The sequence below is a fragment of the Vicugna pacos genome, unplaced genomic scaffold, assembly GCF_048564905.1.
Source record: "Vicugna pacos unplaced genomic scaffold, VicPac4 scaffold_19, whole genome shotgun sequence".
In the NCBI taxonomy this organism is placed as follows: domain Eukaryota; kingdom Metazoa; phylum Chordata; class Mammalia; order Artiodactyla; family Camelidae; genus Vicugna; species Vicugna pacos.
This window is the reverse complement of record NW_027328740.1, coordinates 52,372,491-52,398,485: the sequence shown is the minus strand read 5'-3', so window position 1 is coordinate 52,398,485 and position 25,995 is coordinate 52,372,491. Positions and strand designations below refer to the sequence as shown.

Sequence of the window (25,995 nt, the reverse complement as noted above, 5' to 3'; positions counted from 1 at the left end):
TAACCATGGTAACGCCGCGGGGCCCTCCCCTAGCGCTTGCGTCGTGCATCCTCCCGAGTCTAGATGTGTGAGGGCAGAACTTGCGGAGCCAATGGGAGCCAGGGCGCGGCCAGGACGGGGGTGGGGGGAGGCTTTTGGGATAGCTGGGCGGGGCCGTGGAGGGCGTGGCTGTGCGGAAGTCGTGACCTGCAGGTGTCGCTGCCCGGAGGCTGGGGCGGTGCTACCACCAGTGGGCGGGGCAGAGGGGCAGCTAGGCAGCGGGGCAGCGAGGCAGCGGGGCGGGGGCACCCTCACATGTCCCTGTGTGGAGATCAGCCGGGGCTCCGCGGCCTCCGATTGCACTGGACGTGGACCCAGGCTACCGGTGGGCGAGAGAGAGGGCTGAGCCCAGGCACGCACGGCTGGCCAGGTAGGGCACCTGAAATGCAGATCCGCCAGGCCCGCTGCCGGCCTTGAATACGCGCTGCTAGGCAGTTTCCAAGAAGAAGGGATCTGTCATAAGATGGGAGGTAGGGCTGGGGTGCCAGATGCCGGGTTGTGTGCAGTCTCAAAGGAGAGCCATGGTGAGAGGGAGCAGAGCAGCCCCTGTGTTGGCGGGGCTGTTTGGGGTATAGGTTGGGGGTGGTGTGTGCCTTGCTCTATGGTCCCCCAAGAACCCTCATTCCAGAGCAAAGTGCTCTTCTCCCCCCGCCCCTCACTGCACTCCCTGCCTTCCCCAGCACCACCTGGGGTGTGGTCATGTCGGGGAAGGGATTGCCCAGGGAAGGGGCTCATTCAGGGGCAGGGGCAGGGGCCACTCAGCAGGGATGCTGGAACTGACTGCGATGAGGTGCTTCAGAACTCCCCTGGGATGGGTTTCTAACTAGTGGGATGGAAGGGCCTCTCCTTCCTGGGGTGCCGTTGGGGGAACTAGATCCATCATGAATGTCAGCCCTGAAAATGGAGGTTGCGCTACATCCATTCCTAGAACGAAAAATCAGGCCTCTTCAGCCAAGGTGACTCAGAAAGTCATTCAGCAATGTTCGGGGTCCCCAGTTTAGGCTTTCAATTAGAGCTGAGCAGCTCAGGAGGCCAGATCCCTGTCCGTGGCTCCAGGAGTAGGTTTTCTGCTTGGGGACAAGATCCTCACAAACACCTGTGTCTTTGTGGGTCACTCCCCTCTGACAAGCTGGGAGGCAGGGTGCAGTTGTGAGAAATCGTGTTTCCATGAGTAGAGGACCACCAAGTGGTGGGGGCACAGGAGACAGTGAGAAAAATTCCCACAGCCTTTCTGGAATCAAAAAGCTGGCCAAGGTGAAAAAGTGTATAATTTGTTTTATTGAACAGGCTGCTTATGTACGTTTGGAGGGCCAGGTTCAAGGACTCTGCACCCCTCCAGGACAATACCCTCAAGAGAAGAACAGACAGAGTAGGAGGAGATGTGGGGTTTCTCCCAGGAATGAGGCAGAACAGGGATTTCTGCAGATATGCAAGGAGACCCCGACCACTGAGCACGGGGTTACAAACTCACGTGACCCCTGTCGTGTGTGGCTTGGGCTCTGGGTCTGGCCTGATCATGTATTCTTCCAGCTGAGTTCCAGAAACTCAGAGGGTAAATTTAGAGGGGCTGCGCTTGGAACTCGGTGTGGAGACGGAGGGTCCTTTACCCTGAGTCTCCTCAGCCTAATCACTGTAGCTGAGTTCCAACACCACCCAGGCCCCCAGGGTGGCCATGGAGGGAGAGCAAGCCTGGCAGGTGACCCAGGGGTCCCACTGCTGTGCCCCTCCCTTATCTTTGTTCCCTATCACCCCGGAAGGTGCGATTGTCTCATGTCATGGTGACAAGCCTTCTCTCTTCTCTGTCAGATGGGGTCCCCATCCCTGCTCAGTCTTCTCTCTGCATGGATGCTGAAGGACCAGGCTCACTTGAATTTCTGAGCTTGAGCAGTAAGGTGGAAACAAAGAAACCAATGGAAACAAAGAAACAAGTGATTGTGGCAAAGCTCCCCACCACAGAGAAGCTGCCCTGAGTGGAAGGGAGGGTGTGGGCATGCCCATTTGTTTCCTGTCTCCCAGTGCTCTTTGCTTTCTTATTGCAGACCTGCATGGTTACAACAAAATAATCTGCAAAACTGAAAATATTTACTCTCTGACTTTTACAGAAAAGGCTGACCAGCCTCTGGTTCCCGTACCGGTCAAGTGATTGGAGTATCTTTCTAGTTTGGAAACATCTAGGCAGGCCCAGGTTTGCAAAATCCTTTAAGAGTAGTTGCGGAGTTTTGTTTCTAAACATTTTGACGGCTGTACACTTCTGAGCTGAGGTTGTGCTGTGTAATTCTGAGCCGGGATTTTCTCAAACTGTTTCTCATTTCTTATACCGGACACCCCTAAATTCCAAGGGGAATGGGATGTTAAGGAAGCCATGGAGTTTAGGAAAAAGATACAGATTTCATTTCCATATAAGCATCGATGTATCTCCATCCTAGGCAGTATCGGTTCTGTAGGATTGATAGGGGAACTAAATAGCAGCCAAATTTATAGAAAATAGTGGGTCATTGGGTACACAAGTTCTTCTTTTCAACATTTTGGTAATGTTTGCAGTTTAAGATGACCATTCCTGAGAAACAGGCAGCCACTTAGAATGATATTGTATTTTCCCTGAACCATACTCAATTTTTATTTCATAAACAGCAGGAAGGGCAATCACACCTCCAACACTTGGGGACCTCAAAGATAAAATGTAACTTTCTGAGAGCACACTCCCCTCGTCTCCCCTTGCTCTTTTCACTGTCCCATTGTCCCTGAAGGCTCTTTCGTATCTTCTGCTCATGACTCCAGTAACTTCCTCCTCTTTCCTCAGCTGGTAAGTTTACTTTTCTTCTTTGACCAAGCAAACTGAAGCCAACAGAAGAGAAATTTCACCAGCAACTCCCAGCACATCCGCTCGCCTTCTGATGTCTGTAACCTCACTCTCGCTGCCCCACCTCTTATTACAGGTGACATCGAAAGCCAGAGCATTCAAAAGTCGCCAGGGGGGCCATCCATCCAATCTTCTCTGGGCTGTCACTCCCACATCCATCCTCTCTGTCACTACCTGATCTATTTTTTTCTCCTGCTAGTTGTCTCCTATCAGTATATAAAAGTCCATCCTCTTAAAAGGAACAAACATCACTCCTTGACTCTAATTCGCCCCACCAATTGCAAGCCTATGTCTTTGCAGCAAATCTTTTATGAGTAGTTTAAACTCACTGTCTGCATATTCAGTTGAGCCATCCCCTTTTGCACCCACTCTGGCTTTTCCCCTGATCCCTTGCTGTATGGAAACTGTTCTGTCAAGGCCATCAGTGACCCCACGTTGCTAAATATAGTGGTCAGTTTTTAGTCTTCATCATGCGTGGCCCTTTGGCAGCATTTGACCCAGCTCTTCCATCCTTCCTTCCCCGTGTTCCTGCTTTACTTAGCCTCCAGCCCATCACTCTGCTTTCAATCCACTGGCTGGTCTTTTGCCAACGTCTCCACTTTTTTCCAAACATTTACTACGAATGTGCCCAGGAGTTGGGTCCTGGGTCTCTCCACTATCTCTCTGCTATACTTTTGGTGGAAGCAACTAGATTTGGAAATTGACATGCCATCAATTTCTCGATTTGTTCAAAACTCCCTGATTGGCCCTTTCCATTTGGAACTCTCTCCCTGATACTCATATTATTTTTCTTTCATTCATCTTGCTTTCACATTCATATGTATGTTCTACTATGTAAATTACTTTTCCAAATTTTAAATCAGTCCATAAATATCATGTAAAATGCTCAGATCTCTATTATTTCCACTAAGATGCTAATTCGACCATAGAAAATTTTTGCATTTCTGTATTTATGACAATAAAGTGAATAGTATTTCTACAAGCCTCACAGTTAAACAGTGTGTTTGTTTGGGGCTATTATGTAACATGAAATAATGATACATCAACATAGTCCTTTTTCATTTAATTTTATGTAACACCAAGATGAGGTTTTTGCACTGAAGACTGGTATTATTGAAATTTTACCTACGTTATGGACAGTCAGTTTCTGTGAAAGCCCTCATTTCTCCCCTTTTCTGATATATTTTCCATTTGGATATTATAACATATAACTTGGAATGAAATAAAATTACAATTTCATTCACATAATAAAATTAATACATTCAAATTATATATTTTAATGTTAAAAAGAAAGAAAAAAAAACCCCAGACTCCTCTACCTATTAGGCATTTCTGTGGCAATATCTAATAGACTTCTTAACCATGACATTGAAGAACTGAGCTGATTCCAGCCCCTTTCCACCTGCTCAGCCCCATCTTGTCCCATCCCCTGTGGATGGAGAGGACATCCATCCCATTTTCCAGGTCCAGATGTTGGAACCATGTTCTTTCTCTCTCTTTCTCTTACACACACACACACCCATACACACACACACAGCAAATCCAGCTTGTTAGAAAATTCTGGCTACTCTGTCTTCATTAACCACCTACTCCCTGTTCCCCACCCTCCTAGGAGCCACCTTCAGCCTCTTCCTGGACACCAAATAGCCTTCTTCTTCCATCTTTGCTTTTCTACAATCTCATCCACACAGAGTCAGAGGGAGCCTATAAAAGCATACATTGAGGGGGTGGGTGTAGCTCAGTGATAGAGCACATGCTTAGCATGCATGAGATCCTGGGTTCAAACCACAGCACCTTCACTAAAATAAATAAATTACCCTCCACCCACAAAAAACCAAAACAAAAGCATAAATTGGACATCACCCATCCCATCAAAACTCACCAAAAGGGTCACCATTTCATTAGGAGCCAAAGTCGTCCCAAAGTCTTCGAGGACCCGGCGTGTTCTGCCTCTCCGTGCACACTCTTCCCGTCATTCTGGGGGCCTCTGGCTCCAGCTCTTCCTTATTCCTCCGGATCTATGCTGCTTCAAGTTCATTACTCTGTGAGATCTGCCAGGAATGCCTTATTCCCTCCTGCCTGCCTCGCACCCCACCACCATCACCTGAGTTTGCTCATACCACTCTTATTTTTCCCCGAGCTCTTGCTACCCCCAACATGCTGCCTGTTTCCTCCGCTAAAACTCTGAGCCCCCAGTGATGGGGAGTCGTGTCTATTTTCTTGACTAATAAAGCCCAAGAGCCTTGGGATCGGGTCTAGTTACTAGATTCCCATATGTCGTAGGAGCTTATACAGATTTGCTGAATGAATGTAGAGGTCCTGGTCCAATCTGATGGAGCACTTGTGTGTCCTGCTGAAAGAATAACTCTCCTTTCCTCCTGAGGGGGGTGACCACTTCCTTGGTGATCAAAGGCAATATCTATTATCTTTATGCTGCTAACATTAGGCGGGGAGACTGGGGGATCGTCATTTATATTTTAAAATTTGATTCACTCTGCAGATTGTCTTCTGTCTATATACCCTTTTGAGAAACCATTTATGAGTGATCATTCTTCCATCAGATTGAACAGGATCCAGGGGGAAGTACCAAGCCTGTCCCATCGGTCATCCTGTGTGTCATGTCCTGTGACCCAGTGGATGCTCAGCACGTAAGTGAACCGACAGGAGTGAGTGAAGAGATGGGAGCATCTCATTATTGTTGTGGCTGCACTCTGTTCGATGCCTTGAGATTTGGGGGTTTAAAAGTGCGAAGGGGAGAGGCCAGGTCCTCTGTGCTCTTCCTGAGTGCCCTGGACTTACCCATTCCCCCAGCCCCCTCTGGGCAGCCAAGACCAGGAGCTGGGCCACCAACGATTGTGTTGATCAATAATCCACCTCACCCAAAGTACGGGGGTATGAGCGGCCAGCACAACTGGTTGTAGACTCTGGAGTCAGGTCCTTGGAGGAATTCCTCACTGAACGATGTTTTGGACCTTTTATTTTTCTCTATAGCCTCCAGCTGAAGAAACAGATTACCTTAGATACATGAAAGGTGAGGACACATATTATCCCCATGAAGCCCAGGTGGGGATGGGAGTCTGCTGTTTGTACAGCCGTTGGTCTCGTGTTGCTTTGGGCATCCCTGTGCCTGAACTCCTGCAGTACACTCGGTGGTAAGAACGGGGTGCCTGGCAGGGAGGGAAGCAGGTCGGGAGACTGCACAGCTGGGGAGACGTTAACTTGGGGTGAGCGGGAGCCGGCTGATGCATGGCATCTCGGTGCAGGGAACTCTCCACACTCAGAGAGGTTCCCACTCCCGCAGGGTCCCTTTGATCAGGGTGCTGGATTGTCAGCAAAGCAGGGTCCCTGTGAGGATCATGGTGCCTTCAGGCAGTGGGAAGTGAGGGGTCCAGTGTCACTTACATTAACTGTGCACCCGAAGCCAACCCCCGTATCTTTCAGCCTGTTTCCTAATCTGCATAACTGGAATGATGTTAACCATCCCGAAGGTTCGTTGATGGGCTGGGACACACTAGAAAGCCAGGAGCTGGAATTCCTCTGTCCCCTGATTGTTAACCTTCCTTGCCACTATTTGCTCTCACAAGCTCAGTCTCTCTGTCTCTCTCTCATTCACTTGTAATTTTCTCTCCTGCTCTGGTTTCATTTGATTCCCACCCTCCTCCCAATCCCCAGATGAGTGAAATTAATTTCTGTGTGTCAGTTCCAAATTCCCGGGAAAGATGCTCTGTCCCCTCTGGATTGGTTGTCCAAACAATCAGTTGCAGCCAGAGGAGTGAGTCCCTCTGTGACCAGTGGAGGGGTTCTGCCCAGCCCCCAGCCACCACTGTGGGAGCACATAGCTCTCCGAGGAGGAGGTACTGGCTGTGACTTGGTATCACTAAGTGTGAATTTATGTCTCCTCTTGCCCCACCTTCATCCTCCTAAACAAAGATGAAAATTAAACACTCTCGGGATTTGTGTCATGGAACACTCAGGGATCCATGGGGCTAAGAGGGCTGGACTCCCTGCTGAGTGTAAGGGGATACAGTGACTCCCCAACGAGAGCCTGTAAAGGGAACAAAACCGGCCCCACCGTACACTTAGGGCTCTGAGTCCACGTGACGTTGAGCCAGGCTTCTGACTACAGCTCAGAGGTCTGGTCCGACCAGGTTAGTCTTTGAAACCAACCAGCTTTGGATTCCTCAATCCCTCCCTGAGGTTTTACCTGAACCACAAGCTTCTGTATCTCTGAAGACAGATGATGAGGACCCTTCACGTAAGGCATTTGCACAGCCCTGTGCGGGAATTTGTGCTGCACGGTCTGCCCAGCGAGCTGACCGAAGTTGGTATTTTACTGATCTTAGAAATAATCTGGTTTCCTGATGCACTATTTCACTGAACAAGCAACAGAAGCCACCTCTGGCTGATAAAAGCAAAAAAGGGACTTAATGAAAAGATACTGGGAGGGTGCATGGAGTGGCCTGGACCAGAGCCGACCCGGGGGCCGTAAGAGATGTTGGGGAGCCACAGGCACCAGGCTGGGCAGGGTGCTACCGGGCCCCCTGCTGCCCCAGCAGGGACCCCCCCCCTCCTGACCCTCTACCTCACTGCAGGTTCTTGTCCTGGCAGGGCCAGGTCACACTGAAGCCACCAGCACACACCTCAATGGGGAGTTGGCCCCGTCTCAGCTGAGGGCATGCCCAGTGTGGGGAGGTGCCCAGTTAGAGGAAAGCGGGTCCCCTACTATTCCGAGTTAACATGCAAGTCAGTGCCCATCACTCAGGAGAGCCAGGCTGGTCAGACTTCATTGTGGTGACTAGGCCGTCTGAGTTCACTTATTACTTTTTAGGTTGGAAGGCCCAAGAGGGAGAAAAAGTGGAGGTACTAGTACTTATTTTATATTTCCCATGTACCAGGTGCGGTAAGCAAGCCACTTCAGACAAGGCCCAGAACAACCACATAAATAGTCCACGGAGCAAGTCGTGCAGTCAGGCCTCTGCAGCCCCGAAACCCGTGTCCTCATCAGTTCCGTAGTTACCAGTGGAAGTTGTAGGGATTTATGGGACTGTGTGCTCCTGTGGGGGCTGGGATGTGTGTGTTTAAATCCAAATCTTCAGAAACTCGGCTAGAAACACAGCCACTGACTTTCTGCATGGAGGCAGAGGAGGGGAGGCTTCCAGCCTCTGGTCCAGCTTGTGAGGAGCTCAGAAGTTGCTCCTTCTGTACTGAAAACATTACCAGAGCTGAGGGAGCTGAAAACCAACTGCTCTTCTTAGATCCACAAGAAAACAGGGGGAAAGCTGCTCCCAACACAGAGAGGCAGCCGGGCAGGCTTGGAGAGTCACAGCTCCCAGGGAAGGACACGCTTTTGTAAGAACCCAGGAGTCAGGCAGATTTAACAGGTCCCTGAGGCCAGCTGGAGGCTCAGCGTGGGGAAGTCTGAGTGTGAAAACTCCAGGGGGCCAGTCAGAGGGGCCCCCTACTCTTTTTCATACATTTTACCTCCAGGACCGTACCCTGTTCTCAGAGTGAAGATCATAGGAAAACTCTTCATGCTTCCTGCCAGGAAAGGAAAAAATAGCTCTATTGAAATACACCCAGAACATTCTCTTCCATTGTGGGGGGTTGTGTTTTGCTTTGTTTTTTTTTTTTAATTTTTAGTGAGAAATTATTTTACCAGAGCCTAACCTACCTAGGGGAAGGGAAAAACCTTCTGTGTCACCCAAATTGGGGTGGGGGGGAAGAGACACACTTGTGGAGGTCACAGCTCAGGGCACAGGCTCAATGAGAATAAATCACAGGACTACAGATGCCCTAATTTGTCCCACTCCCACAACACCTTACCTCCATATCAGTAGGGCCCCTGTGCAATGACAGGAATAAAATTAAAAGAAGTAAATGTCTCAGGAGTGTCTAAGGAAAACCCAAAGACAGCGGGGAGATGAAAACAAGGACACACAGGCGGCTTTAGCCTCTCGCACGAATAGCTGTAGCAAACTACACACAGCCAAGCCCCAGTAGATAAACAGAAAACCTCACAGAAGAAACTGTTTATTTTTGTTCTCTTACCCAGTGCATTCCATGGTGCATCCTCGCCTAGAATGGAGTGGAAGCAAGTCCATCTCAGAAGGGACATAACTGAAGAGGGATGGCTTTCCAGACTCTGAAGGGCAGAGAGAGCACCAGCCTGGGTTAGAGAAAGGTGAGGGGTGGGGTAGGGGGTGGGCTACCTTCTTCCCCAAATAAGGAACCTTCCTGGGGCCAGCAGAGTTGGAGGGAGGGCCATGGGGTGGAAGCAGCCAGACTTCTTCCTGAGAAGTGATAGGATGCCTCTAAGGGACCTTTCAGGTGCCCAAACTGGGTCCTGACTGTGGGAGCCAGTCGGTCTGCCTCAGAGCCCAGGACAGAGGTGGGCGCACAGCAGGCCGGTCTTACTTGGCCGGATCCATTTCACTTCTCCGAAGCCCTGTGTAAAACATGAAGTGTGGACGGCCTGGTGAGCACAGCTCTGCCCTCAAGACCGGTTTCAACTCCTCTCTTCCCAGAGAACAGCATCTCTGAGCCCGTCCTGGGTGACCTCACAGAGATCACCCTAGTGGCCCAGGCTAGTGACCGGGAACATGTACCTTCCTGCAGCCAACCACAGACGTCCACTGATGCATCATATACTGGCAAAGATGTGAGTCCCTTTGCATTGGTCTAACAGCAGAGACTCTGCCACAGGTCCAAGAGGTGGTGTGTGGGACATGCAGGGGTGCAGGAGTGTACGCAGTGCAAAGGTGTAAGTGGTGGCAGGGGTGCAGGGGCTGTGGAGGGTGCAGGCAGTTCAGGGGTTTTGGGGGTGCAGGCAGTGCAGATGTGCAGAGAGTGGCAGGGGTTCAGAGGTACAGGGAGTGTAGGGGTGCAGGTAGGTGCTCAGGCACGTGGCCAGGATCAGAAGGCAAGTGCACATCCTCGCAGTCAGCCTGACCCCGGGAGGCTAGTGCAATGGTTTGGGGCGGCGGCGGCGGCGGCGGCGGAGGGTGGGAGGCTGCACGGGGAAGCCGGTCAATTTCTTCTCCTCCGTGCAGCCTGGCCTGGGGGGTGGGGCGGTTAGGTCCGGGGGCGGCGGCAGCGGCAGAGGAGCGAGGCGGGGATGCACCTGACGAACTGGTGGAATAGCTAGCTGCCTTTTCCTGGCTGCCGGGCCTGGGAGCGGCGTCTGCTGCCCCAGGTCGCCGGACACACCTGTCCCACTCAGCTTGCTGAGTGGGGAGAGTGGAAGGTGACATTAAGGGGCGGGGCCCACGTGGGGAGGGGTGCTGCCACGGGGTAGCAGGTCAATTCGCTCCGCTCTCCCCCGCGGGGGAGCCTGGGAGCGGCCTCCGCTGCCCTAGAGGCGGGACGCCGGTCTCCAGGTGAGCTAGGTCCTGGGAGGCGGGGGCAGCGGCGCCAGGGGGATGGGGGCCGTTCCAGGGAGCTGCTCCATTTCTTCTCTCCCCCGCGGCCTGGCCTGTGGGCGACCTCTGCCGCCGGAGATTTGCCTGAGGTCCGATTCCAGGTGAGCTTGCTCCTGGGAGATGGGTGCGGTGCGGTCAGGGAGCTGGTAAGTTTGTGGCTGCGGAGATAGGAAGGCTGCCCCGCAGTAGCTTGTGGATTAGCTCCATGTCTGCACCGTGTTGCCTGCAGGCGGCCTCTGCTGCCCCAAGTTCCGGGACACCCCTGTCCCACTTAGCCAACTGGGGGCGAGAGGCAGGGTAGTCAGTGTGCAGGAGTGGCTGGGGTCTGGGGCTTACAGCGGGGAAGCGGGCCCATTTGCTCCCATCATCCCCGCGGCTTGTCCTGGGGGCGGTCACTGTTGCCCTGGGTTACGGAACACGTGTATCCTAGTCAACCTGACCCTGGGAGGCGAGCGTGGTACGTTGGGGGTGTTGGCATCAGCGGCGGGTTTTCCCATGAAGCCGGTCCATTTGCTCCCATTTCCCCTCATGGTTTGCCCTGGGGGCGATCCCTATTGCCCCAAGTTCGCCGGACGTCCATCTCTAGGATAGCCTGCTCCCTAGAGGAGGCCACAGTGAGGTCAGGGTTCAGGAGCGGTGGCTGATGCGGGGGATGGGGATGCCTTGGGGAGTTGGTGGATTAGCTCCCATCTCCCCGATGGCTTGGTGTGGGAGTGGCCTCTCCTGCCCCAGATCTGCAGACACACCTGTCCCATTCAGCCTGCTGGGGAGGGGCCCCCTGGGCGGTGACTTTAAATTGCGAGGGTGGAGACGGCGAGGGTAGAGGACCCTCAGCGCGGAGCTTGTCAATTTGCTCCCCTCTTCCCCGTGGACAATCCTGGGGGCGTCCTCTGCTGCCCAAGAAGCCAGATGCCCGTCTCCAGGTAAGCTTGCTTCTGGGAGGCGGAAGCGATGAGGTCGAGGGGCAGGGGCAGCTGCCACGGCCTGCTGCCCCGCCCTGCTGCCCCGCCTAATGGGGCCACTTCTTCTCCTTTCCCCTGACTGACCTGGCCTGGGGACGGCCTCTCCCGCCCAAGATTCGCCTGACACACCACACCAGGTCAGATTGCTCCTGGGAGGTGGGCGCGGTGAGATCAGGGGGTGGAGAGGAGAGGGGTTCAGCCTATTGCGAGCTGGAGGATAAGCTCCCATCTCTCTGGAGGCCTGACGTGGGGGCGGCCTCTGCTGCCTCTCGTTCTCAGGTCACCCTTCTCAGGGTCATAATGTCCCGCGGGTGCGTTAATTTGCGGGGGTAGCGGGGTGAATGCGAGGTTATGGAGACTGTCACTTGGGAGCTAGTAGTTTAGCTCCCATCTCCCCAGCAGCTTGGCCTGGGGGCAGCCTCTGTTGCCCCAGGTCTCAAAGCACAGTTTTCCTGACAGCTTAGCCACCGGAGGTGGGCAGGTTGTGCTGAGGGGGCGGAGGCAACATCCAAGGCAGCGACATAGGGGGCTGTCCCAGGCCAGCTGGTCTATTTGTTCCCATCTCTACCTTTGCTGCCCTAGTTTCGCAGGACGTCCTTCTCCAGGTTATCCTTCTCCTGGGAGGTGGGCGCAGTGCATGCAGCCCAAGGTCTGGGCTCTCCCCTGGGGAGGGGAAGAACTCTCTTGTTCTCCTTTGTCTTTATTCTTCAGGGAAGGAGTTCCTTGACTCAATTCTTAATCCTGGGAAAGTGTAGCCTGTGTTACGGAAGAGCTGCTGGAGAGTGTGGTTTCTAGGTGGGTTTTCACATCAGCTGATGCCCAAGGCAGGCAGGAAAGCTATTACCCAGAGCTTCTTAGTGTGGAGTTGGGGGATGGTCCCGCTGTCCTCACCATACTTTTTAAAAATGTGTTAGTCCCCTGTTTTTCCTAGGTGACATTTTAGGTTAATGGGTCACAGATTGCTGGCACACTCATCCCTGTTCTGAAACATCTTTTAAACTTGGGTGAAGTGATAAGTAGGGGAAGAAGATGATTTACTGAAAGGTAAGAATACTTAAATATGCATTAAAGCTACATTCTGTCAATCTTTCTCAAATGATTTTTCTCTGATTCTAAATCCACGACCTAGTGAATTTTATACTCCTGTGTAAATCGTTGACCTTCACATCACATTTGTTAAATGGTCAATGAGAGTTTTAAGTAGATTATTCCTGAAAGGAAAAGCTCAGGCTTTTGAGAATTCCTTGTCTGATATCACCCAGGCAGTCACAGTATAAGACAGAGCTGATATAAAAATCCCTCAGCTGCCTGACCTGCAAAGCTTCTGGGATTACTGATCCCTGAAATGCAGGTGACTCTTGATGATATTCTGGGGGATGGTTTATATGATCAGATTCTTCCAGTCCTGTAAATGGGTTCCGTGGCCCCAGCCCCGGGAGAACTGGTCATAAGGGCCATATCGTGAGGGGTGGAATGGGAAGGCAAGGTGTATGAGCTGGAATCACTGAGATTCCACACTCGCTAAACACAGACTCCAGAGCCTAATTGTTGTCAGGTTCTGTTCTGGATTTGAGAGTGTGTTCAGACATGATTCTTGCCCTTCAGGAGTCACTGCCTGGGTGGAAGTAACCTTTACACAAATCTTGGAAGGATGGCAATTAAGTAGATGGGCTGTTATGATTCTCAGTGTGCCCAGGCTTGCTCTTCCAGGCACTCGTGGGACTAACGAGAGTCATGTTATTCACTCATTCACTGATTTATTACCCTTGAATTGATCATTCGTCCCACAGTAAGTGAAACAAGGTATCAGAAAGCTGAGTTTTGTCCCCTCTCCTATCACTGATTGTATCTGTCAGTCGGGCACCCTGCGGGAGTCTCGTGGGTAAGACAGCACCCTGACACACATGGCAACCCCCTCACCACGTGAGACAGCATTGTCGATGCTCAGGTGACCCGATGTAGATGACGATGTTAAACCTGAGCGTTTTTAGTTATCTTGGCGACTCTGAAAATACAGACTACCTGTCCCTACCACTGAAGACGCTGAGTGTACCCCAGAATTCTGCATTTTAAGAAGTACTTTAACTAATTCTGATGAAGATGTTCTGAGTGTCGCATTGAGAAAGAGTGTTGTGTGATACAGCAATATTGAGGATTCTCAGGGAACGATGTCTTTTCAGGATGGTCCAAGGGCCCTCACTTGAGACTTTGCCTTGGGTTTAAATTTATGTGTTCAGAAATGATGTCTCTCACTTCCAGTGCTTGTAAGCGTGCTATGTGCAGGGACTTGCACTCAGTAGATGGCAAAAACTATGATTCTTCAGGTCACCGAGCTAGAGTGTGAGCGATATTTTATTTTGGTTTTCTTTATAACAATGCAGAGTCTCCCGAGAAGAGATTCAGACTGAAAAGCTTTGTGTCAGACTTTGGAAGACCAGTGGTGCCCAAGGTATTCTCTGGCAGCGCAGTGATGAATCTCGGTCCCTCTTTCACTGCTACGTCAATGAAGTGGACCACTTGGACAAGGCCAAAACTGGCATCTCAAACTTTGCCCTTGACAGTGATTTTCGGCTCCAGGAATCCATCAGATGCAGCAGGCGGCCAGAGGAGGAGCCGAACAGGCTCATGAAATGTGACATCCCCAACTAAATCAACACGGAGCAGAACTCTTCCTTTGGGGAAGATGATCTCCTGATTTTGGAACCACCAATTGTTCTAGAAGATAAGCCAGTTTCTCAGACCTCACACAAAGACTTGAATTGAGAAATGTGCTTTGTCAAGTGTCTTTCTGAAGATGTGAAGTCTGTCTTTGTATGGCAGGAATTCCCCATTCACAAAATTGTATGTGTTTGTGTCTGAGAGAGAGAAATGGAGACAGATAGAAAGATGGAGACAGAAGAGTGCCCCTTCAGAAGAGAGCTATTTAAGGTGAGTTTTTGTGCCTTTAAAAACATTTGGGGTTTTGGGGGGAACAAAGTATTTACACTTTCTCATTCTCCTAGTTGGAAATCTTGGCCCCATACTCAGTGTTAGCGGCCTTGAACGGGGGTTGGAACGGTGTGTTTCATCTGGTGCTGCCACTTCCACGCTCTGCCTTTAGCACGTTGCTTTGCCTGTCAGGGCTGCCACCCTTTTAACTGTAAGGTGAGGAGTCTGGAGTAGGTGATCCATCCCAGCTCTGCTGTTTTGCAAATTTCTGATTTCATATTCGGATGAGGCTGGGATACACCCAGAGCAGTATAAACCAGGCCCTACCTCCTGCCTATTGCTGGGGCATCCCTCAGGTCTGTGCCTCCTACTCAACCCTTTATTGAGCCCAGCTTTTGTCAGGAACCGAAGTACCTACCGAGATGGCAGGGGACGTCTCTCGTGGTCACGGTGGCCATCATTTCTATTGGTTGTGCTGAAACAGCTCTTCTGAGATCCCCCGGCCACCCTTGCTCAAACCTGAGGACAACACTGTCGTTTCTTTCCTAGGAGGAAGATCAATGCATGGTGTACATTATGACAATCTTGTGCCCAGGAATGCACGGGAAGTTCTCAGCTGAGTGAGGGGAGATGCCTCTGTGTCCCTGTGTCCCTGTATCTCTATCTGCTCACAGTGCCCTGCCACCGACTACTTAGCAAGAAAAGTGCTATTCACTATGATGTGTGTTTTGCAGACGTGTAGGTGATAGTCGTGTGACTCCTGTGTGGGCTTTGAGCTGGGATGTTGAAGAGCTTATAAATATCTCATCAACATGTATTTGAGGTGGCCTGGTGCCACACAGACTTGATTTATGAAGGCGTCAAGCCTGTACACTGGTTTGGAAACAACTTGGTTTTGATCAGTTCCACTGCATGCATGACTCGCTGCTAATCTCTGGGTGTTTTTTTTCCTTTTAGATTTGTTCACCCAGTGTCTTGCTTATGCTGAGAAATACTTTTATTTCACAAGAATATTCTCTGATTCTTTGTTTTCACACATCAAGTTTTTTAATTCCTTTAAAAATTGTTCTGTGTTTATAATGCCTCCTTATTTCTATCATCTCTAGGTTCCCAGTGGCCTGAGCCATTCATCAAATTTTATGTAGGAACCATTCCACCAAAAGAAATCCCCTCGTCATAATACCTTTTGAGGAAAATATTATTCTTTAAGACTCTAACACTAAATCGTAGAACAAGCATGGAACATTTCTTGTAGTTAATACATGTTCATGCAAAAAGAAACTTGATATTTTCATTGAAGAATGTTGATTTTAATAACTTTTACTAATGTGAATATTATTATTCGTAATTTAAGTAACAAAATAAAACCACAGTTATTTATTATTAAGATTGAAAACTATTTACACAGTCTCTCAATTAGAAGACTGAAGTATATTTAAAAGATGGAAAAATACCCATGATGACACCATCTTTTTTATTAACTAAATATCAAGAACTGTGCAGGGTTAAGATTTGACCACCTGCAAGCTGCCAAGTTAGCATGAGGTAGTTTGTGGATGCTGCCAGAAGACAGGACACTCCCCCAGGATCCGAGACAAAGAACTTCCTGCCAGCAGAGCAGGCAGCCTGTGGTTCATGTCCATGTTGGTTCCTGAGTTCCTTTCCTATTGCTGTTGTAACAAAGGACCACAGACTCAGTGGCTTAAAGTAACACACATCCATTTTCTCAGTGTTCTAGGGTGCAGAAGTGCGAAGTCAATGTCAGTGGGCTAAAACCAACGTGTGGCCAAGGCTCCGTTCCACACCGAGGCTCTTGGGAGGGATTCATCTTCCTACCTTTCCCAGCTTGCAGAGGTGCTCACACTCCTTGGCCCAGGGCCCTGTGTCACTGTGACTTCTGCTTTCACTTCACATCTCTGTCTCTGACCAATCTGCCTGTCTCCTCTAAGGACCTCCGTGATGACGTTTGCTTTCCCACAGTGATCTGCCATCCCAAGGTCCTTGACAGTCACACCTGCAGAGTCCCTTTTGCCATGCACAGTGACATATTCCGAGGTACTAGGTATCAGACCGTGGACATATTGGGGGCCATTATTCTACCAAGTTGTTCTTTTTGCCCCAATGGTTCTTGTCCATCCCACATGCAAAATGCATCCACCTCATCCCAACACCCTCCAGAGTCTCATTTACTACAACATCAATTCAAAGTCCAACATGAAGTCTAACTATTATCAGCTCAAAAGCCTAAATATTTTCATCCTCATCACCTAAATCAGGCGTGATTGAGACCCTGGGTGTGATCTTCTCTGCTCAAAATCCTGCAATGGCTTCTCATTTCACTCAGTGAAGAAGCTAGAGTCCTTATGGTGACCTTACAGCTTTCCTCCCCCTCCGCAAGCTGAGCTCATCTCCGGTTTTCTCCATGGCTCACTCCACTCCAGCCACACTGGCCTCCCTGCTGGCTCTTGGGGACATCAGACATGCACCCACAGGCCTGTTGCCCTGGCCGGTCTCTGTCAAAGTCATATGCTGAACCCCCAGGACTACAGAACATGACACCATTTGGTAATAGGGTTGTTGCAGATGTAATTGGTTAAGAAGAGGTCATTAGGGTGGGCCCTAATCCAGTATGACTTGTGTCCTGATAAGAAGGGGCAATGTGGACACAGAGATACGTGTACATGGGAGATGACGTGATGAGATGTGGAGAGAAGATGGTCGTCTCCAAGCCAAGGAGAGAGGCCTGGACCAGCCTCTCCCTCCCAGCCCTCAGGATGAACCAGCCCTGCTGACACCCTGCCTGCAGACTCCCCGCCCCCAGGGCTGTGAGACAGTGAGCCTCTGTGGTTCCCGTCACCCAGTGTGCGGTGCTATGTTAGAGGTAGCTCAGCAACTAGCACCCCCTTCTGAAGGTCTTCAGTAAGGCCAGCTCTGGCCATCTCAATTTAAAATCGAAACTGCCTTCCCCTTGTCTCTGCCCCAGAAACTGCCTCTCCCTGATCATATTATTTCTATCACCTTCTAGAATACCATATATTTCACATGACTGTCACGACTGTAGTTTATATTCTGCTCTTCCTCACTCCTACAGGGACAAGGATCCTTATTTGTTCACTGACGGTCCTCAGGTGTCTTGGCCAGTACTCGTGGCACAGCATCAATACAAATTGGCCACATGCAGGGAGGGATGATTCCTTACATTCACAGAGGAGTGAACGAAGATTCCGGGGGACTGAGTGTTTCGCTCAGGCACAGAGCTGGTAAGTGTCAGGCCAAGGTGGGTTTCAGGTACCTATGAACCTGAGGGAGGCTTGAGTGATTACCTTTCCATTGATTAGTATTTCTCAGGTGTCTCTTTTTCTGGCTCTAACTTTTGACGTCTTTCTGTTATTTTTCTAAGCTTTCAACCAGTTTTAAGTTTCAATTATGCTTTGTCTCACGTAAATGAAATCTGTAAATTTTTTAACTCATTATTTGTTTCATCTAAATACATTGTGATTAGTGATAATGTCTTATTTCTGGCATCTTGTTTTGTGATTTCTATTTGCTTTGCTCTGCTTTTCTCCTGCCTGTTATATATCTTGCAGTCATGGTTAAGGGCAAGGCGTCTAGACACTGCCTATCTGGGATTGATTCCCTCACTTGCTAACCATGTAACCAGGATATTTAATCACTTTGAAACTCAATTTCTTCATATACAAAAAGTGGTACTATACACCTCAAAGACTGTGAGCATTTAGTGATAAAATATATGAAGAACTTAGAATAGTGACCGGCCTATTTTGCATTCTTCATTTTGACTTCTGTATTTTCATTCTCTTTTAAACAATTACATTAGAGATTACTGTTGAATTTTAATGAACACCCTAGATATTGAAGATTAAAATGTTACTTAACTCATACATTGAATTTTATATACCTAATGATATCTGTATTTTGTTTCCATAAGTTCTGTATAGTTCTTAAAAAAAATTGATCTGTTTTCTTTTTCATGATGTCCTTACTGTTCACTATGTTATATAAGATTCATTTTATCTTTTTTAAAATTTTTTATTGATTTATAAACATTTTACAATGTTGTGTCTAATTCCAGTGTTCAGCACAATTTTTCAGTCATTCATGGACATATACACAATCATTGTCACTTTTTTTCTCTGTGATTTATCATAATATTTTGTGTATATTTCCCTGTGCTATACAGTGTAATCTTGTTTATCCATTCTACAATTTTAAAATCCCAGTCCATCCCTTCCCACCCTCCACCACCCTGGTAACCACAAGTCTGTATTCTCTTTCTGTGAGTCTATTTCTGTCCTGTATTTATGCTTTGTTTTTGTTTGTTTTTGTTTTTGTTTTTTAGATTCCACATATGAGCGATCTCATATGGTATTTTTATTTCTCTTTCTGGCTTACTTCACTTAGAATGACGTTCTTCAGGAGCATCCATGTTGCTGCAAATGGCATTATGTTGTCGGTTTTTATGGATGAAAAGAAATCCATTGTATAAATATACCACATCTTCTTTATCCAGTCACCTGTTGATGGACATTTAGGCTGTTTCCATGTTTTGGCTATTATGAATAGTGCTGCTATGAATTTTGGGGTGCAGGTGTCATCCTGAAGGAGATTTCCGTGTGGATACAAGCCCAGGGGTGGGATTCCTGGTTCATATGATAAGTCTATTCCTAGTCTTTTGAGGAATCTCCACACTGTTTTCCATAGTGGCTGCACCAAACTGCATTCCCACCAGCAGTGTAGGAGGATTTCCCTTTCTCCACAGCCTCTCCAGCATTTGTCATTTTTGGATTTTTGAATGACGGCCATTCTGACTGGTGTGAGGTGATACCTCATTGCAGTTTTGATTTGCATTTCTCTGATAATTAGTGATATTGAACATTTTTTCATGTGCTTTTTGATCATTTCTATGTCTTCCTTGGAGAATTGCTTGTTTAGGTCTTCTGCTCATTTTTGGATTGGGTTGTTTAATTTTTCTTATTGAGTCGTATGAGCTGCTTATATATTCTGGAGATCAAGCCTTTGTCGGTTTCACTTGCAAAAATTTTCTCCCATTCCGTAGGTACTCTTCTTGTTTTACTTCTGGTTTCCTTTGCTCTGCAGAAGCTTGTAAGTTTCATTAGGTCCCATTTGTTTATTCTTGCTTTTATTTCTTCTAGGAGAAAATTTTTGAAATGTATGTCAGATAATGTTTTGCCTATGTTTTCCTCTAGGAGGTTTATTGTATCTTGTCTTATGTTTAAGTTTTTAATCCATTTTGTGTTGATTTTTGTATATGGTGTAAGGGAGTGTTCTAGCTTCATTGTTTTACATGCTGCTGTCCAGTTTTCCCAACACCATTTGCTGAAGAGACTGTCTTTATTCCATTGTATATTCTTGCCTCCTTTGTTGAAGATGAGTTGACCAAAAGTAAGTGGGTTCATTTCTGGGCTTTCTATTCTGTTCCATTGGTCTATATGTCTGTTTTGGTACCAATACCATGCTGTCTTGATGACTATAGCTGTATAGTATTTCTGAAGCCTGGGAGAGTTATTCCTCCAGCCTCTTTCTTTCTCTTCAGTAATGCTTTGGCAATTCTAGGTCTTTGATGGTTCCATAATTTTTATTATGATTTGTTCTAGTTCTGTGAAATATGTCCTGGGTATTTGGATAGGGATTGCATTAAATCTGTAGATTGCCTTGGGCAGTGTGACCATTTTAAAAATATTGATTCTTTCAATCCAAGAGCATGAAATATCTTTCCATTTTTTAAAGTCTTCTTTAATTTCCTTCATCAATGGTTTATAGTTTTCTGTGTATAATATTTCACCTCCTTGGTTAGATTTATTCCCAGATATTTTATTACTTTGGGTGCTATTTTAAAGGGGATTGTTTCTTTACTTTCTTTTTCTGTTGATTTATCGTTAGTGTAAAGAAATGCAACTGATTTTTTAACGTTAATTTTGTAATCAGCTACTTTGCTGAATTCTTCAATCAGCTCTGGAAGCTTTTTGGTGTACCTTTTAGGGTTTTCTATATATAGTAACATGTCATCAGCATTTAATGACAGTTTTACCTCTTCTTTTCCAATTTGGATCCCTTTTATTTTTTCTCTTGCCTGACTGCTGTGGCTAGGACTTCCAGGACTATGTTGAATTGGAGTGGTGATAGTGGGCATCCTTGTCTTGTCCCAGATTTTAGTGGGAAGTTTTTGTGTTTTTCACCGCTGAGTACTATGCTGGCTGTAGGTTTGTCATATATAGCTTTTATTATGTTGAGATATGTTCCCTCTATACCCACTTTGGCGAGAGTTTTTATTATAAATGGATGTTGAATTTTATCAAATTCTTTTTCTGCATCGATTGAGATGATCATGTGTTTTCTGTCCTTTCTCTTGTTGATATGATGTATTACATTGATTGATTTCCGTATGTTCAACCAGCCTTGTGTCCTTGGGATGAACCCCACTTGGTCATGATGTATAATATTTTTTATGTGTTGTTGGGTTCTATTTGCTAAAGTTTTGGTGAGGATTTTGGCGTCTATGTTCATCAGTGATATTGGCCTATAATTCCCTTTTTTTGTAGTGCCTTTGCCTGGTTTTGGTATCAGGGTGATGGTGGCTTCATAGAATGAGTTTGGGAGTATTCCCTCCTTTTCAATTGTCTGGAAGAGTTTGAGAAAGACTGGTATGAGTTCTTCTTTGTATGTTTGGTAGAATTCCCCAGTGAAGCCATCCGGTCCTGGACTTTTATTTGTAGTGAGGTTTTTAATTGCTATAACTATTTCTTTCTAGTGATCGGATTGTTCAACTGTTCAGTTTCTTCTTGATTCAGTTTTGTTGGACAGTAGATTTCCAGAAACTTGTCCACCTCCTCTAGGTTATCCAGTTCGTTTCCACGTAGTTTTTCATAATATTCTCGTATGATATTCTGTATTTCTATTTTGTTTGTTGTAATTTCTGCATTTTCCTTTCTTATTTTGCTAATTTGTGCTCTCTCTTTTTTCTTCTTTGTGAGTTTGGCCAGAGGTTTGTCGATTTTATTTACTTTTTCAAAAAACCAGCTTTTGGTTTGGTTGATTTTTCCTATGGTCTTGTTAATCTCTATTGTATTTAATTCCTCTCTCATCTTAATTATTTCCTTCCTTCTGCTGCTTTTTGGGCTTTTTGTTCTTCTTTTTCTAATTGATTCAGTTGGTGGGTTAACTTCTTTATTTGAGATTGTTCTTCTTTTTTGAGGAAGGCCTGTATCGCTATAAACTTCCATCTTAGCACTACCTTTGCTGTGTCCCATAGGTTTTTAGTGGTTGTGCTTTCATTATCATTTGTTTCAAGGTATTTCTTAATTTCAGCTTTGATTTCCTCATTGATCCATTGTTTTTTTCAATAACATATTGTTCAATCTCCATGCTTTCCTTTTTTTCTCCTTTGTTTCACTGTTGTTGATTTCTAGTTTCATGGCATTGTGGTCAGTAAAGATGCTTGAGATAACTTCTATCTTCTTAAAATTGTTCAGGTTTCTTTTGTGCCCAAGTACATGGTCGATCCTGGAAAATGTTCCATGTGCGCTTGAAAAGAATTTATATCCTATTTTGGGGGTGTAATGCTCTGAAAATATCCACCAAATCTAGTTTTTCTATTGTAGTATTTAATTTCTCTGTTGCCTTGTTTATTTTCTGTCTGGAAGATCTGTCTAGTGATGTTAATGCAGTGTTAAAATCTCCAACTATGATTGTATCCCCATCAATATCCCCCTTTATCTCTGTTAGTAATTCTTGTATGTACTTCGGTGTTCCTATATTGGGTGAATATATATTAACGAGAGTAATATCTTCATCTTGTATCACTCCTTTAATCAATATAAAATGTCCTTCTTTATCTTTCTTGATGGCCTTTGTTTTAAAGTCTGTTTTGTCTGAAATCAGTATTGAAATACCTTCTATTTTGGCTTTTCCATGTGCATGGAATATCCTTTACCATCCTTTCACTCTCAATCTATATGTTTCCTTCTCCCTAAAGTGGGTCTCTTTTATGCAGCATATTGAAGGTTCTTGCTTTATTATCCAGTCTGCCACTCTATGTCTTTTGACTGGAGCATTTAGTCCATTAACATTTACAGTAATTAATTATAGATGTGTGTTTATTGCCATTTTAAACTTATCTTTGCAGTTGAATTGGTATATCCTCTTTGTTCCTTTCTTCTTCCTTTTGTGGTTTCATAATTTTCCTTTGTATTATCATTGATTTTAGTTAATTTTTGTGACTCCCTTGTAAATTTTTGGCTTGTGGTTATCCTTTTTTTTAATCTATTAACCCATTACTATAACTGTTTGTATTAAACTGATAGTAACATGATCTCAAACCCATCCTATCGTTAAAACATTTAAAAAAGAAAGAAAAAATATTCTATATTTCCCTGCCTCCCTCTCCCACTCTCAGTGATTTGCATGTCTTCTTTTATAATTTCGTGTTTACTTTATTTGCAATTCATGAATTATCACCTTTCCAGTTGTGAGTTTCTCATTTCTGTAGCATTCTGCTTCTTTTCTATTTAGAATAGCCCTTTCAGTATTTCTTTTAGCATGGGTTTAGTGTTGGTAAACTCCTGCAGCTTATTTTTGTCTGTGAAACTCTTTATTTTTCCTTCTATCCTAAAGGATAGCCTTGCTGGATAAAGTATCCTAGGTTGCATCTTTTTTTTCATTCAGGGCTTTGAATATATCTTGCCACTCCCTTCTGGCCTGTAGTATTTGTGTGCAGAAATCAGCTGAGAGCCTTATGGGGGTTGCCTTGTAACTTAATCTTTGCTTTTCTCTTGCTGCCTTTAGAATCATTTCGTTATCCTTGACTATGGCCATCTTGATTATGATATGTCTTGGTGTGGGTATATTTGGGTTCTTCCTGTTTGGGACCCTCTGAGCTTCCTGTACTTGGATATCTGATTCCTTCTTTAAGTTTGGGAAGTTTTCAGTCATGATTTCTTCAAAAACCTTTTCAATCCCCTTTGATCCTTCTTCCCCTTCTGGGAACCCTATTATGCGAAGATTGGTACACTTTATATTATCCCATAAGTCCCTTATGCTATTTTCATTATTTTTTTATTTGCTTATCTTGTAGTTCTTCTGAATGGTTGCTTTCTATTGCCCTGTCTTCTAGATCACTAATTCATTCCTCTGCATTATCTACTCGGCTTTGCACAGCTATTAGGTCATTCCTCATCTCTGTCAATGAGTTTACCCATTCTACTTGGCTCTTCTTTATAGCTTCAATTTCATTTTTGACATATTTTATATCTCTAAGCACTATCTCTTTTAATTCCTTCAGCAATTTGCTCACTCCTTTTTTGAAATCTTGATCCAGTAGTCTATCGATATCTATTTCATTGATCTTTCTTTCAGGGGATTTCTCTTGTTCTTTTAATTGGGAAAGGTTTCTCTGCTTCCTCATCTTGCTCATACCTCTGTGGCACTGTGGTTTATGGAGTATCAGTTGTCTAATTTGGATCTTAAGTATTTTATCTATCTAATGCCCATTTAGGAATAGAACTTAGGAAAGAAAAGGAAAAAATAAGAGAGGGAGAACGAATTTTACAAGAAGGGAGAAAGAGGGTTTGAAACAGTGTATAATGAATAATAGATGCGCGAGTTGAAGCAGAGAATTAATCGGGTTGAGACGTCCTTTTAAAATCTTTAAAATATAAGGGGGGGAGATGAATAGATGTATTTGAAACCTGTGTCTAATCAATAACAGGACATCAAAACCCAAGAGAAATAGAAATGAATTAAGAAGTAAAAATTATGAGAGTAATAGAAAATAGAACAGGTAAAAACAGATTTTAAAAAAAAAGGGGGGTTGTCGGTGTTCTCCTGGAGTCTGTGTGCTTTTAATGTGAAGTCCTTCTGTCTTCATCCTGTTTTGGAAGCTCAGCTTGTTTTCATAGGCCCTCCGTTGGCGCCCTCTTCTGTACTGCTCCCAGCACCTGTCGGCAAGCAGACCGCACCTCCTCCTAACACGGGGTCAGGTGCAGCTCTCCTCTGCTGTCAGCGGGCGGGCGGGTCACTGCCCCTCCGGATGGCGCAGTCAGATGTTGCAGACTGGCCAGGCAGGAGGGCCGGTCGTGCCCCCTCCCAGCACCTCGGTCAGGGGCTGTGTTCCTGCCCGACAGGCGGGGGGCCGCTCTCCCTCTACCTGCGCCACCGGTAGCTCAGCTGCTCTGTGCAGCTGCGCTCTCCGCCCTGATCGGCGCTCCGCACTTGTGCTCCGGGAAGACCGAGGGACAGCCTTGTCCCTGCTGAGGGCCAAAACCCAGCTCCTTCTTTGTCTTTGTGAAGCAAGTTCTCTGAGGGACCAGGATGGAAGGATCCTATCTGCCCCGGGATGTAGGCCCGTCTCAGTCTGGCCCTTGAGGCTGCTAAGCCCTTCGGTGCGGATGCAGGTTTCGGCCCCGCCCCCGCCTGGATGCTCAGCACCGGACGATATGGCGGCTCTGCCTGAGCCCCACCTCTCTTCCCCCAAAAAGTTTCCGTGGGTTTTCAGAGATGGGGGTATGCAACCTTCCCCCCAAGAGCACATCAACCTTGCTGTTTTATGCAGGGCCCAGGTTGTTCTGCCCTGTACACCCACAGCCACGGCGCTCAGCCACTTGCAGTCCCCTGGGGCTGCCTCCGTGCAGCCGCCCCCGTCCTCCGCCCGGCTTGTGCAACATGGCCCTGCCCGCCGCTGCCGGCCCACGTCTCAGGCTGGGCTTCGGGGGTACGCTCTGTGCCCGTTTAACATAGTTCTCTCAGACAAGGGCTGCTCTGTACAGATGCAAGCCCCGGAGGTTCCCCCTCCTCCCCGCTGGCCTCTTAGTTGGAGAGGGGAGACCAGCGAGCGAGCGTCAGTCCTCCTTTGCCGCTCCCATCCCGCGGGAACCCTCCCGCGGTGCTTTGCCTTTTGTTCTTTCTTTTTTCCTTTTCTCCTACCAGATTTTTGGCATCTTTATCTTTTGAAGACGGCGATGTTCTGTCGGAGTTTCGCAGGTGCTCATGTTGGCTGAGTGGGTCTGTAGATGTGGGTCTTGGTGTATTTATGGGAGAGGGTGACTTACGAGCGTCCTTCTACTCCTCCATCTTCTCCGTCTTTTCAGATCCTTTATTCACTTTTTAATTGAGTTCTCTTTTTATTGTGGATTTGTAGGAGGTTTTTTTTATTTGAAGATACAAATTCCTAAACAGATAAATGATTTGAAAAAATGTTCTCCTGTCTGTTGTTTTTTCACTTTCTGGATGGTATCCTTTGAAGCAAAGTTTTACATTTTGATGAATTCCAATTTATCACTCTTTTCTTTGTTCCTTGTGCTTTGGGGTAATAGTTAAAATCTGAGGTATTTTATTTAAACGTTTATATATAAAATAACTTAATTCTTAGGACCATTCAAGGAGACGGGTGCTGTTGTTGCCCCAGTCTATGGATAGGAGACTGAGATGCAGAAAATTTCACTGACATATCAGTGTCACAGCTACCCAGTGCTGTGGGAGTTCAGACCCTCATGTTTGTCCCCAGCATCTGTGATGTTCACCAACATGCTCCACTCCTTCCTGGATTCGTTAATGAAAAAGTCTTTCCTTTTTTGATTTCTTGTTAGTTTGTTTTCTCATTGGGGACCTCATCCCTTCATTTTCCTTGCAGAGATCAGTGTAGGTTTATTTTAGGTCTCATGTAGGCGGAAACATTTCTATCAGTTTACTTCTTTGTTACTCACTCTCGAGTGATGATTGATGCTAGTTGACCTAATCAATTCATGCTCAAGCC

General features: G+C 46.6%; 2 long non-coding RNA genes across 6 annotated transcripts in view; both read left to right on the top strand.

Annotated features, from left to right (window-relative positions):
- Positions 1-201: 201 nt before the first annotated feature.
- LOC140693213 (uncharacterized) lies at positions 202-12,059 on the top strand. Of its 2 annotated transcripts, XR_012068931.1 has the most exons (5): positions 202-409; positions 5,461-5,547; positions 8,952-9,080; positions 9,424-9,557; positions 11,991-12,059. It is a non-coding gene; the product is annotated as an uncharacterized lncRNA (long non-coding RNA). The 2 variants fall into 2 exon arrangements; XR_012068930.1 differs by lacking the exon at positions 11,991-12,059 and having other exon boundaries at positions 9,424-9,694.
- Positions 12,060-13,940: 1,881 nt separating this feature from the next.
- LOC140693212 (uncharacterized) overlaps positions 13,941-25,995 on the top strand; it is an 82,061-nt gene continuing 70,006 nt past the window's right edge. For all 4 annotated transcript variants that reach the window (XR_012068926.1, XR_012068929.1, XR_012068927.1 and 1 more), the window contains exons 1-2: positions 13,941-14,207; positions 17,299-17,467. This is a non-coding gene — a long non-coding RNA (uncharacterized lncRNA). The remainder of the gene's footprint in view (positions 14,208-17,298; positions 17,468-25,995) is intronic.